Below are 14,473 nucleotides of genomic sequence, written 5' to 3' on the forward strand. Positions count from 1 at the left end.
GGCACAAGAAGTGGTGCCCAAGAAAACACAAACAAGATGCCACGCACTTTCCCCAGGAGAACCACTCAACAAACTAGAACTAAGAGATGGTCAGGTCTGCACGATAAAAAGCACACGTGAAAAAGACATGTAAAATCGATGAGATGTTAGCAGGTAGGATGCTGTCGGTAGCTTTAACATAAGTGTCTACCAAAAGGTCAAGGGCTCACTTTGCTGAAGCTGGAATATCTGTGCTAAACATCGTAAGCAATCAACGCATATCAAATAAACAATACAAAATTAGCCAAGAACAAAGCTGAGGGAATCGTACATCCTGATCTCAAAACTTATGATGATAAGGTATTTACAACCCTGTGGGGATGGTAGAAAGTCAGACACACAAACCAAATTAAGTCAGATATACGAACCATAAAGTGAATCCTCATGGAAAGTCCACATGACTTTCAACAAGGGCACCACCATCATTCTCTGGATAAAGAACGGCATTTTTAACAGGCTGGGAAATCAAATATCCACAGTCAAACAATGGTGCTGGATCACTCTGAAAGCATCTATAAAACATAACTCAGAATAGGTTTGAGATTGGCCTTAGTTAGGGTGTCTATTGTTGTAATAAGTCACCATCACCAAAAGCAACTTGGGAGAAAAGGTTTTTTGTTAGCTGACAGCTCTGGTGTCAAGCTCCATCATGAGGGAGGCAGATCAGGAGCTTACTTACTGTGGGGCAGCTCAGAGGCGGGAACTGCAATGGGGGCCACAGAGGAGTGCTACTTACAGGCTTGCTCCTGAGGGCTTGCGCAGCTTGGTGTCTCATACCCAGTCTGCGCCCCCTCCCCCTTGCAGGATGACCTGCCCAGAGCTATCATATAGTCTCCAGTGAGCTAGGTCCACCCACATCAATCATTAACCAAGAAAACACACTACAGACTTTCCTACAGGCAGATCTTAATGGAAGCATTTTTCTCTACTGAGAATCCTCTTCCCAAATGACACTAGCTTGTCTCAAGCTGACATAAAACCACCCAACATAAGGGGTAAGTGAACAGCCCAAAGCTGTTCCTTTGAAACAATTCCTTTGAAACAATGGGTGGCAGCAGATTTGGCAACAATTTCTTGGATGTATCAGCAAAAGCAAGACATCAGACATCAAAAGGAAAACATTGATAAATCTGACTTCGTGGATGTCACAGGCATCAAAAGATACTGCCAGCAGTTAAAAAGTCAACCTGCAGAGTTGGAGCATATAAAGAACTGAAACACAATGGTAAAAAAAAAAAATAATAATAAATTAAATTGAAAATGCGCAAAGGAACTGAGCTGTCATTTCTACAAGTGGCCAAGAAGCTTTTAAAAAAGATACACCATTAAGTAAATCCAAGCCAGCACCGCAGTGAGCCACTGCCTCACACCTATCGAAATAGCAACTCCACAGAGAAAATATCAAATGCTGGCAAAATGGAGAAAGATCAGAACCACGTGAACCATCGTTAGAAGTAAAAAATGGTACAGCTGCTGTGGATTCAGTACTGTGCCTAAAAAGATGAAAATGAAACAGCCAATCAGGATTTGTACTCAGGAACAGGAAGTGAGCCTCAAAGAGATTTATAAGAACCTTTATTCACAACACTTACTATACTGAAGTCAGGCTGGGCCTACAGCTCAGGGCTGGAGTGCTTGCCGCCACAAAAAAGGCCCTGGGTTCAATCCAATTACTGGAGGACTCATGGAAGCAACTCAAATGTCTGTTGACCAACGGACATCCAAAAGGTGTGTTAGACATGCAATGAGTGTTATTCAGCCTTCAAGGAATAAAATTCTGACAGATGCTACAATGTGTGTGACCTTTGAAGACAGCATTCTAAAGGAAAACCAGACACACACACACACACACACACACACACACACACACACACACACACGGCATATGAACCCATTTCTATACAGTGCAAAAATTAAACAGAAAGCTGAGAGGTGGAGGGGAAGAGCTGGGTCTGCTGGCGGAGAGAGCCGGAAGTCAGGGTCCCAGTGCTGAACAGGTCTGTCATAGGTGGCAAGGGGCCACAAACAGCATGAACTTACTTAATGACACCAAACTGCACACTTTAAAATGGTTCACACCACGTATCTGTGTTTCCTGTACAATGGTAAAAATTGGGAATAGAGGCTAGAGAATTGGTTCAGCAGTTAAGAGCACTGTCTGTCTTCTAGAGGACACAGATTCGATTCCCAGAACCTAAATGACGGCTCACAACCAATTGTAACTCCAGTCCTAGGGGATCCAGTGCCCTCTTGACTTCTTAGGGCTCTGCACACAGCATGCTGCGCATACATACATGCAATCAGAACACCCATATACATAATTGATTTTTAATGAGGAAATACACCCCCCATGCAGTGCCCTCTACAGTATTGAGAGTTAGCAAGAATAGATCTGAAATGAACAAAATAGAGGTTGTGAAGGCTAAGCTGTACTGATGGTCGTGTTGGGACCTTCCCATGGCATCTCTCAGCTGCTCCTTGCTTGAGAGCTCGCACATACTGGTTCACCCAAACCCCGCCCTATTTGCTCAGGACTTGGTGCACAGCGTAAGTAGAGGGGGGAAGACTTGTGAAGGCAATTGTTCCTAAGACACCAGAACCTTGTTCCTCGAGAAGATCCAGTTTAGCCACAGCCACACAATGCTGCAGGTATCAATCCAATCCCACTGTTGCCAGTGACTGTGTCCCCTGTGGGGACAGCAGCTACCTCACACCTTAGGAGTGGCAAGTCAGAGAAGGCCTGTGTCTAAGCTATCCCATCACCCATGCACTTCCAAGGAAAGACAACATTGCTAGAATCTGTGGCAACATTTTTAAGCAGGTATGAAGCCATGACTTTGGGACCTAACACACATTCGGCCACAGCCACTAGAACTTAACTATAACTCAAAACTGCAAGAGTTCAAGGTCACTCTAGGACATCTACAGAGGCCAAAAAAATCTGTTCCTTAACACCCTCATCCCTTGCTGAGATTGAACATGGGGAGTCTCTTCCTGGATGGTTCTGGTCACATTATAATAAGAGTCCTCTTCACCATCTATTTAAAATCATGCATTTTGATATTTTTATGTTTTCAGTTGATTTCCTTCTCAAAATAGCCCTGATCCAAATATCAGAAGTGCTGCTTATGTTCCTATGTACAGAGAGAATGCATACACGCCAGAGAAGCCTCAGTCAGCACGAGGGAAAGCTAGTACATTGCGTGTGCACAAAATAATAGATAGATACTCAATAGACACACATAAAGTGAGGCTGTCTGGCTGGGCACCTGACAGTACTGTTGTGACCAGACACAAGGAGCAATGGCGTCGTCATCACTGTTTCAGATTTGTGACAATTGTACACAAATAACAATGACATACATGGCAACGGGCTCTATCCACCAATCTTAGGGCTTCTTCTCATTTGGAAACATATCTGTGGGTCAGTCCCCATGGCTTATAGAATTTGCTCCCTCAGAGCTCCAAACAGATCCCAAACATACCATAAAGTGGCAAAGAAGGTCATACTGTGCACCTCACACAGAGTGACCACATAGAGTTGCATGCAGGCAGCTTCATTGCTTCTCCAAGCGGGGTCTTAGCTGCCACAGTGAAGCCTCCCCCTCTAATCATCTTATGAGAGCACCAACAATGACAAGTCTCATCAGCATTCACATGGGAAAAACAAACTCCTGACCTGGTCCTTGGTGTGTCTCCCTGTAATGGTTTGAATAGGGTTGGCCCCATGGAGTGGCACTATTAGGAGGTGTGGCCTTGTTGGAGGAAGTGTGTCATTGTGGAGGTGGGCTTTAAGATCCTAATCCTAGCTGCCTGGAAGTCAGTCTTCTGCTAGCAGCCTGCAGATGAAGATGCAGAACTCTCGGCTCCTCCTGCACCATGCCTGCCTGGATGCTGCCATGCTCCCACCTTAAACTCTGTGAGCCAGCCTCTGAACCTGAACTCTGAACCTGTGAGCCATCCCCAATTAAATGCTGTCCGTTATAAGACTTGCTTTGGTCACGGTATCTGTTCACAACAGTAAAACCCTAACTAAGATGTTCCCACAGTCGCACATAGTGGGGACAGGCCACACACCACACCCTTGGGTGGCCAATTTCTAATTCTGTCCATATCTATATGACCCATGCAGGAATTACACTGTCAGAGGGAGCCATCTGGGTGGTAGGCTCACTGTGAGAGAACACTTGCTTGTATCTATGAAATAACTGTCCATGTCATAAGTTCAGAGACAATAGCTGGCCCATCTGAAGCTGTGCTATGCTTGCATTCAAGTAGACGACTGAACGGGCTGCATAAAGAGCCTATGCTGAGAAGCAGCTGTCTCCCACTGCCTGTGAGCTAACACCATCCCCAGCACCCAAACCAAGGCAGTGTTTGTGAACTTTGAGACTTTAAAAGCACAACATTCTAAGTAGGCCACAATCTTTAAAAGATGCTTTAGATGTACAAGAACCATTTTTAAATGGTTTTGACCACAAGAAGACATCGACTAAACCTTTCACCCAAACAGATTTTTGTAAATCTGAGTGCAGCCAGGATTCTGCTTTAGTTCTGCAGGGAGGAATGAAAAGTCGTGTCTAGTTACCTGTTCCTTACAATCCAGTTACCTAGACAGTTCCTGGAATAACAGCTCTCATAAATTAAAATTCACTTAACAAGAGAATTACATTAAGCATAATGCATTCTTTTTCTAGTGGCTCCAGAGTCCTCTAAAAATATTTCAGAGCCTCATCAGGATGGTAATTACAAGGCTGAACAATGGGTGCCAAGTGCGTGATAGACTCTGGGATTGATGGAAGGAATATCTTATAAAACCTTGGAGGTGGCACCTGTATGTGACCCCAGCATTTCGGAGGTGAAGGAAGAAACTCAGAAGTTCCAGGTCATCCTGGGCTACATAGTGAGTTTTAGGCTAGCCTGAGATCCTACATGAGATCCTTTCTCTTGTTTCAAAAAAAAAAAAAAACTAAAACTCAAATCAGAACAAAACAAAACCCTTGCTGTGATCACGCAGTCTTGAAAGAAGACTGAATGAAAACCTGTGGTGTGCAGTCGCCTGCCCTCCAACACAGCCCGTCTGTCTTCTCTCGTTCACTTCTGCAAGGGGACCGTACAGGGCACACGGCACAAGGTCTGAGGCAGCCCTACTGCACCCTTCTCTCCTGCCCCTCACACAGGAAACCCTCCTCTAGGATGTTGGTGTTTGACCTGGGCCTCCCTCCCTGCACACCAGGCGGCGAATGCATGTGAAACCCCACAAGCCACTTTCAGACCCTCTTCCCTTCTTTGCAGCTTCATGGCGCCTTCATGAGTAACTGGAGCTAAAACCTGAAATATTATAAGAGAAACTGGTTTTCCTGTTTTCTAATGGCCTCGGGAGCATCTCGACTTAACCGTCTTACAGACTTTGCAGCAGAATCACGGAGAAAGAGGACTGCCAGCCACGTTGTCAACACTGACAATCTCACTGAAAACTAAACTGTGCCAAGACAATTCCTATAAAAGTCAGGAACTCTCCGTTTCTGGTGGAAAATAACTGCCAACTCAGAGCAATAAAGGCCTCATGGGTTTTATTTCCAGACAAACCAACTAACTCAGATTAAATCTTCAGACCACCGTGAAGATTCCAGTTCTCAGTTCTGTCTAGCTCCAGGGGGTGAGAGATACCTGTGTCTTCTCTACCCCAGATCCTGCTTATCAGAAGTTATTCCAGACATCTTCCATATAATTCAGGACGTTGCTGTGTCATAGACAGCAAACGCTGGTGAACCAGGGCTGCACTTAGGGGCGGGGACCTGCACCCTTGGTGGGAGGATGGGAAGCCCCACAGCAGGAATGAGCCTTGAGTTCCACTTCTCCCCGCCCCTTCCGGCCTTTCCTTGGATGGCTGCCTCCACACAGCGCTGCTTTCCAGGAACGGATAACTGCAAATCTGATTGTGTCCAATTCTAATGACAAGAAATTCACTTTACATTTGGAATTTTTTCTTCCAGGTTCGTTTGTGATTTATCTCATTGGTTTCCTAGGGCTACTGCGGCCAAGAATCACAAACTATGTTGTTTAAAATGAGAGAAATACCTTCCTGAGTTTCTGGAACCCTGAAGTCTGAAATGAGGGTGTCTGCAGATTGTGCTCCCTCAGAAATCTGGGAGAGAACGCTTCCTTGCCTCTGGCAGTCTCTGGGGTAACTAACACCCCCAAGTGATCCCCCACCTGATCCTGCAGTACACATGAACTGCTTTTTCCTGTGTCTCTTCTAAGGCTGGCGGGCACAGTTAGAACAAGCTCTAAGGAGTGCCTGTCTCAGTAAGATCGCTAATGAAACCATTTCCAAATAGAATCATCATAATAGTCGCAGATACTGGGGTAAGACTCTCCAAACTTCGTTTTGAGGAACACAAATCAAATATAACACAAGAAAATCTGTGTTCACGATAATAAAAAAAAAAATTCAGACTTTTTTTTTTTTTCTCTGAGTAACTTGTGTCAAGCTTTAGTTGAATGCAGAACGCACTGTGTCAGGAAAGCACTGGAAAGAGACTGTTTAACCTCATCTTCCCCAGTACAGGAATTCTGAAGCTTTTCCTCTTCACAACCCATTTTCGTCCAAAGGTTTTGTTGTTGTTGTTGTTGTTGTATGTATGTGTGTGTGTTTTTTTTTTAAATATAACTAACGGTATACAGATAAATGAAACTACATATAAACCAAATATCTGCTGATAAATCATAAAGAAATTCTGGTTTAAAACAATCCTTTGATTCGGACATACTGACTAAAGCTGAAGGCAGATTTTCATACTAGAGTTGGACTGCTTGTTTTGTTTTTATTTGAAGAATCAAACCCCCAAGTAACTGACACAGCAGGATGTGCGACATCCGCAGCGTTTTTCAGCTGATCAATGTTTTGGTTTTATTGGTATAATCATCAATGTTCAAGATGCTACTTTGCATAAACATGTGGTGTAACATGGTAGATGTTTGCTTAGAGTGATTGCAGAAATGGCTGGAAAGTCTATCCTGTTCCCAAGCCAAAATTTAATGACTTTTTACAAAATGAAACCCAGGCCAGCAACTCAAACAGTGATTGTTACGGTTTTTGGTTTGCTTAGCTTTTGGTTTTTGAGACAAGGTCTTATGTAACCCAGACTAGCTTTGAACTCCCTATGTAGCCAAGGCTAGCCCTGAGCTCTTGATACTCACATTTCCACCCACCCCAGTACTTGAATTACAGACTTGCACTACCATATTTACCCTGAAATAGCAAATTTTTTTTTAATTTTTAAAATTGGTTATTTTTTAATTTTTAAAATAGTATTTTATTTAGTAGAAAGAGAGTAAGTACTTGGAGATCAGAGGACAACCTACAGGAGACAGTTCTCCACCTAAACCGTGATCCCTAGCGATCAAGCTCAGATCTTCAGGCTTTGCAGCGAACACTTGCTGGGACATCTTGTATGCCCTCAAGCAACACTTTAAGAAAATCAAACATTGTTACAGAAAACAACCAGCAATATATTGGTTTGATGTTCACACACTGCGGAACCGTGGTAAGAAAAATATTAAACATTCTGGAAACATTGTTTTCTGTAACTAAATGGTTCTGCTTCTACGGGAGTTTGTAAACACAGTAGAAACAGCTCCGTTCTTGATAAGTACTGTGCTGAGGGTTTGGGCCATGCTCCTCTCGGTGCTGCTTTGAGTGCCAAGGCACAGTGCCCAGCACGTGCTGCATGTCCAGATCCAGGGATGCGGAGAAGCCACAGGATGTAGCAAGGGTAAGAGCTGCCACAAACACTTGGTTCATTAGACATTTGATTTCAAATTGAGTGTTGAGACCTTTTACTGTTGCCAAATTCTTCATGACCTCCACATTCAGTTATGAGACCTTGTGTGGGGCCATGAGCAGATTAAGAAGCTGAAACTCCATGTACATTGGGTATTTTCTTTTTTGTTTGTTTTGGTTTTGTTTTTGTTTTTTTTTGTTTTTTGTTTTTTTGTTTTTTTGAGACAGGGTTTCTCTGTGTAGCCCTGGCTGTTCTGGAACTCACTCTGTAGACCAGGCTGGCCTCGAACTCAGAAATCCGACTGCCTCTGCCTCCCAAGTGCTGGGATTAAAGGACATTGGGTATTTTCTTGAGATGTCTTGTACCTCAAAGAATAAGGATAGATAGCATCTGGTATTCTATAAGGCATAGAGAAAATATCAAATAAATATGTATAAATGTATTGATTGTTACTAATCAACTCCATGTTTTCAACACACACACAGCTTGCCCTTATAAACATAGAATGTGCTTAACATATTTAACTCATATATATAGGCTTAAGCCAAGAACCTTTGTTGCACTAGGGTTAGCCATGTGGATTCCATGTGGATATCACCAGGCTTTTAAAGAAGACTGCCAGAACCAATTGTTGTTTTGTTTTGTTTTTAGAGACCAGGTTTCTTGTATAGCCCTGGTTGTCCTGGAACTTGATCTGTACAGACCAGGTTGGCCTTGAACTCACAGACATCTACCTGCCTCTGCCTCTGGTGCGCTGGGATGAAAGGCGTGTGTCACCCCCGCCTTGCAAGTGAGAAGTCATTGTAATTAAGAGCAATCGCAAATGTTAGCTATGTTACGCGGCAAGGGAAAATGTAAATATCTTAAAAATCTAAAAAAAAAAAAACAAAAAACAAAACAAACAAACAAACAAAAAAAAAACCAGGCATGCTTTGATTTTTAAGGCACAGAAGAGCAAAGATACAAACTTTTGAAATCACCCGTGCTGTTCACTGGCAGTAGTTTTGGCAATGTGTGCAAATGGACTTTGATGCACTCCTGGAAAGTAGGAAAGTCTTATCCCAACATTTCAGACATGCTTTTCTGGGATAGAACCAAGTAAGAAGGTCAACCCCAAGGGAAGTGCTAGTACTGTCTATACACACAGGGACTATCTGCAGCCATCATTCTGTGTAACATAAAACTGTCCTATCTCTCTCTTTTTCTCTGGCCAGTGTGAGGCCTCATGAGAGCTGGGGAGGTCACTTAGGACGCAGCAACATGATTGACCCTTGCCAAGACTTTAAAGGATCTGAGAGGGCGGTGGCCTACCATTGTTGCACCAAGCTGCTGAGAAACACTGGGGCGTCTGTTTGCACTTTCAGCTTGGATGCTAAACACCTTTGCAATCCAAATGCCATGGGAACTAAATCTAAATGAATTCAGTACTGTCTTTAGTCTTTAGCCTTTAGCTGCGGACCCACACACATCAATTGCCTTAAGGAGCAGGCAGAAGGCAGCGTTCCACTGAAGGTTAGCACCGGGGCTGTGGTTCATTCCAGCACCTTCTCTAAGACGTAGCCACACTCAACAAACATGAGCACGTCATGAGGTAATGTGGGACAAGTGAAGGGCAGTGGGCGAGACAGAAAAGCACAAAATCAGCAGAAGTTCTGGAGGAACTGCTGATGGAAGGGAGGGAGTGCATGAGATGGGGGTTGCTCAGGGCAGCCGGCTTCTGTAAGCATTAATGAGTGTCAGGACCATGGACAGAGAGCTTCCCAGGATACACTGCTTCTGCTAAACTGCGTTGTATTACAAAAAAAGGGGGCACTAACAGCCTCAGAGCGCCAGGCCTATCAGTAAACACTCAGATTTAGAAAGTGCTGCTCCTACTGCTGTCAATAGCTAAAAGTAAAGTGTAGGAGGAACTTAGCCATGCAAGCTCAGCTGCAATGCTGCCACATGCGCCACTGATACTTCCTCTCGAGCCAACCTAGAATTTGCTGACATGGGTAGAGACTACTGATGCTGGATCAGGCAATGGAGTGATGGAGCTAATGAGAAAGAGACAGCACCACATCTGGCTACTTGAGAGCCAATGAGTTGCTGGGGGGAGGGGCTAGAAAGGTTTGTCCAGTTCCTACAATAAACAGTCTGCTTTGCTACTTGCTTGACTCCCAGAGTCTGTAGTGTTAACTCTGAGCCTTCTTATCCCCACCTCCAAGGGTCTTGGTTGGGATCACAAGCAACATCTGGCACCCAACGTGGGGCTCGACCCCATGACCCTGGGATTCAGAGTCCCATGCTCTACTGACTGAGCTAGCCAGGCAACAGTAAAAACATCTAAAACCATTCCTCAGTTTACACTAGTTTGGGTGTTAGGTGCCAGCCAGTGTCACAGAGATCTCCACTATGACCCCTTGTAGCACAGTTATTCTGCCCAGCTCTCCACATAGTGTTGTCCTGTCTAGGGATGTCACCATTCCATCCCGGAAGGACCACATCTTTTGAACATTTATAGTTGTTACCTAAAACAATACTGAGCCAAATTGGAACATGGTAAAAGCACCTCGCCCATTTCTGGTTCTTTAAAGAGTTTAGGATAAATGCCTGTGAGGTGGGTCAAGGTGTTTCACATGAACTTATCGTGTGTGTTATTCTGTGGATTTTCAGAGTTATCACATGGCCAGAACATAACCTCTTGAATTTCTTACATATTCATGTGCTCACTCCCAAGACAGGATTGTCTAAGTTAGTGTAGCTGCCTGCAGCAGGTCTGGGGGAAGGGCACAAGTTAGCATCAACATCCTCCCCAGGGAGCACCACCCACCAACAGATGACCCGGTCAACCACAGAGCAGAACTGGAACCTTCAGGGAAGCTCTTCCTACAGTGTCTCATTTTAAACAGGTATAGTCCATAGAAAGTTTCAAAGATCCAATACACACTGATGTATATCTCAGTATGCTTTCCTAATGGCTAGTCTTTTATCTCTCGTCTTTATATTTTTTATTACACTTGTGTCTGTGCGTGTATGAGCATGTGTGCATGTGTTCCATAGTGTTCCTGTGGAGGTCAGAGGACGATTTGTGGGAGTTGGTTCTCTCCTTCCACCATGTGGGTCATGGATATTATAACCTGGAGGCTTGGTGGCTGGATATAATTCCAAACATTCACATTTGGTTAACCCAGATGTCAGTAACTTGAGGTCATGCTAACATTTCACCTGTTCTCATTCCAGCATGTGCCTTCTCACAGTCAGAATACTCTCCACAACTGCAATGGTAGTGTAATAACAAGTAAGTGCACATGAGCGTAGTATTGCAAACTCTGCAGGATGAGAGGCTGGATCACTGGCATTGTACTGGACCTTACTGCTGGTCTCTTGAGCTTCCATGCAGGATCCACCTCTGCTTTAGCTTTCAGGGGGCTGGGCAGTACATTCTGCATTTTCCAGTTTCCTATTTGTCATCCATTCTGGCACAGATGCTGCGCAGGTGACAGTGTGTGTCCTTCGACAGCAGTGAGGAGAAATGAGATGTTGGTGCCTTCGGGGTGTCGGTGAAGGTGGGGTCTGCTGGGCTGTTGCACAGTGATAAGTAACTAGAGACTCAAGGCTTTCAGCTGCCAGGTTGACAAAGGCTCTGGTGTGCACTGCACATCCGTCTTGTCCTTGTTGTTAAGTGGGAGGTTAAAATGATGCCCCCCATGCTGGGCCTCCTCTCATTCTGGTCCTCCCCTCATGCTGGGCCTCCCCTCATTCTGGTCCTCCTCTCATGCTGGTCCTCCCCTCATGCTGGGCCTCCCCTCATGCTGGGCCTCCCCTCATTCTGGGCCTTCCCTCATGCTGGGCCTCCCCTCTTGCTGGTCCTCCCCTCATGCTGCTCCTCCCCTCATTCTGGGCCTCCCCTCATGCTGGTCCTTCCCTTATGCTGCTCCTCCCCTTTTGCTGGTCCTCCCCTCATGCTGGGCCTTCCCATCACAACCACTTTAGCAATTTTTTAAAGGCAGAGATTTATAATTCAATGTTTTAATTCTTTTGAGTACACATTCTTTATTTTTAAATGTGGCCAATGGAAGCTTCTTCATGTCAGGCTGGTGTCCTTTCTATGTTCTCTTCAGTCACTAACATGTCCTTTGGGAATAAGCAAAGACTCCACACTCACAGAAACTTTACTTTTCATGACCCCTGACTCCATTGCTCCCTTCAGGGGTACAAGTGACTCAGTAACCAAGATGCAGTGCAGCTTCCGCATGGCAACTGGGTGTCACCGCAGTGCCCCTCAGTGGACAGAGCCATGAGCCTATAAACCCTGTTAGATAAGCTATGCTTCAACCACAAAACCTAGTTTAAAAGTCTTCCGGATGGGGCCGGAAAGATGGGTCCATGGTTGACAGTGCTTGTGCCCCTTGGTCTTCCAGAGGAACCAGATTTTGCTCCCAGCAACCACGCTGAGTGACTCACAACCACCTGTAACTCCAATTCCATGGAATCCAATACCCTCTTCTAGTCTGTGTAGGCACCTGAAGTCTTGTGTGCACACCCACACACAGACACATAAGTTAAAATTAAAATAAAAAACAAGATTCGTTAAACCATTCTTGAGGAGTCTTATTCCAGTTCTTACCTGTGCCGCCAGATTCTGTGCATCCTCTAGAGGAGACTGTTTATCTGCAGGGCACTTTTTGTGTAGTTTTGGGTTTGTTTCCAAAAACTATATATAAATATATCCTTACTTCTCAGGGGATTTTTTTTTTTACATAAAAGCTGCATTACAGGTAAACATATATGAACTATGGGGTGCTGCAAACATTCTCTGCTGCATGTAGGTCAGCTTCTAGTGAAAAAGCTCCCAGACAAATCCAGGAAGGAGCCAGTGAGCCCTTGAAGGCACCACCTCATGTCTCAGGGCTGTGGACCCCCTAGTAAGGGAACAGATCAAGTTCCAGCCAGGGGTTGAGGTTTTCTGGGTGGCATTAGTTTCTTTCTAAGAACTGTTGTGCAAACATCACCACAGGACCATCCACGCAGACCGTGTGGAAGGAGATCTCTTCAGGGGTTATTAATGAAGAGCGGGGGCAGGGGACAGACATGGTGTGATAAAGGATGCCAGATCTTCTAACTGAGCTTGACATCCTGTGGGCACAGTCAGAATCACGCCTGTCTCACCAGATTTGAAGCTTTGGGAATCTAGAGTGAAGTCTTCCCAAGAAATCTCCCTTCTGTGGCCAGGCCTAAGGGTATTGTGTATGATCTTTTGGTATGCACCATCTTTCCCTCTGCAGAGCCTATGCATATAATTATCAAGATTCTCCCTCTTCTATTTGCCCCTGTATTTTGATACTCCTCATTGTAGCTCTCTCTAGAAGGTCATTGTTCCTCTGGAGGCTCTGCCCCTGTGTACCCAGGTCACTCCTAACCATCATTTAGATGTCCCTCCTCCTGGATGGTTCCCTACCTTCCCCCTCAGCCTCAGTGGGTGTTAGTGTTGTGCTTCAGGATGAGGATGATGGCCAGTTCTGTAGGTTACATCATTGTGATTGATGAGCAGTCTGCTTCGAAGATGCGGGAGAGAGACCCAGTGAGAAGATACTTGCCTGCCTGCTACACACAGGCTTTAGTAAGTGCTCTGTATCGCTGCAAGTCTAAGTCATGATGCGTATCTCTTGACTCTGTCGAAGACAACCCTCCCCTACAATGAGAAAGGGATCTTCCGGCATCTCAAGAAGCACTGGCTTATCCTCACATTGTATGCATACAGCATGGGAAAGCACAGTTGCCTGAACATTTGCAGCAGAGAACTGTGCTCATTAAAGTTTTAACTACATTTGTCATGAGAGAACACAGCACCTCCTTACCAAAAAGTAATTAACCCACTTAGGCCCCCAATTATGTTACTTAATTATTATGAACTAATTACTATACTAGGAATGGGTAGTTACTAGCTTGGGAACAAAATCTGTAGTCACCTGTTACCTAAGTTCGACCCAAGTGAAAATCAATAAGAACCACTCACAGATAAGTTTTTAAAACAGTATAAATCAGGAGTTTATCTCCAGGATCTAAGCAAGAGTTGCTAGAGGATGGAGCCAGGGTGTAGGGTTTCTTGTCGTGAGTCCAGAGACGCTGAGCTATGCACGTGGATTCAATCCCATCTACTCAAAAGGCCGAGCAAGAGGATAATACTGACTGCTTTTGTGTCAGCTTGATGAGGCTGGAGTCATCAGAGAGGAAGGAGTCTCCTTTGCGGGAATGTCTCCATTGGATTCAACTATAAAGTACAGTGATCAATGGGGGAGGCCCAGCCCACTGTGGGTGAGCCATCCCTGGGCTGGTGGTCCTGGGTTCTATAAGAAAGCAGGCTGAGCAAGCCATGGGAAGCAAACCAGTAAGCAACACCCCTCTATGATGTCTGCATCAGCTCCTGCCTCCAAGTTCCTGCCCTGTTTGAGTTCCTGTCCTGGACTTCCTTCAGAGATGAACAATTTGGTTGTGTAAACCAAATCAACCCTTTACTCCCAATTTACTCCTTTGCCATGCTGTTTCCTCACAGCAAAACAAAAGAAAACAAACAAACAAACAAAAACCTAACTAAGACAGCCAGTGTGAGCTAAATAGCATAATTCTATTTTGAAAGAAAACACAGGGCTAGGGATACAGCTTAC

The 14,473-nt window shown here is 44.8% G+C and overlaps 1 protein-coding gene and 1 non-coding gene across 3 annotated transcripts in view; both read right to left on the reverse strand.

Annotated features, from left to right (window-relative positions):
- The window catches only part of Rps6ka2 (ribosomal protein S6 kinase A2), a 281,111-nt gene that overhangs the window by 241,573 nt on the left and 25,065 nt on the right, over positions 1–14,473 (reverse strand). The gene's annotated exons all lie outside the window — the stretch shown is intronic.
- Positions 10,065–10,137, reverse strand: Trnaq-cug (transfer RNA glutamine (anticodon CUG)). Its single transcript has one exon. It is a non-coding gene; the product is annotated as a tRNA-Gln (tRNA).

Source organism: Arvicanthis niloticus, chromosome 28 (genome assembly GCF_011762505.2).
Source record: "Arvicanthis niloticus isolate mArvNil1 chromosome 28, mArvNil1.pat.X, whole genome shotgun sequence".
Taxonomy (NCBI): domain Eukaryota; kingdom Metazoa; phylum Chordata; class Mammalia; order Rodentia; family Muridae; genus Arvicanthis; species Arvicanthis niloticus.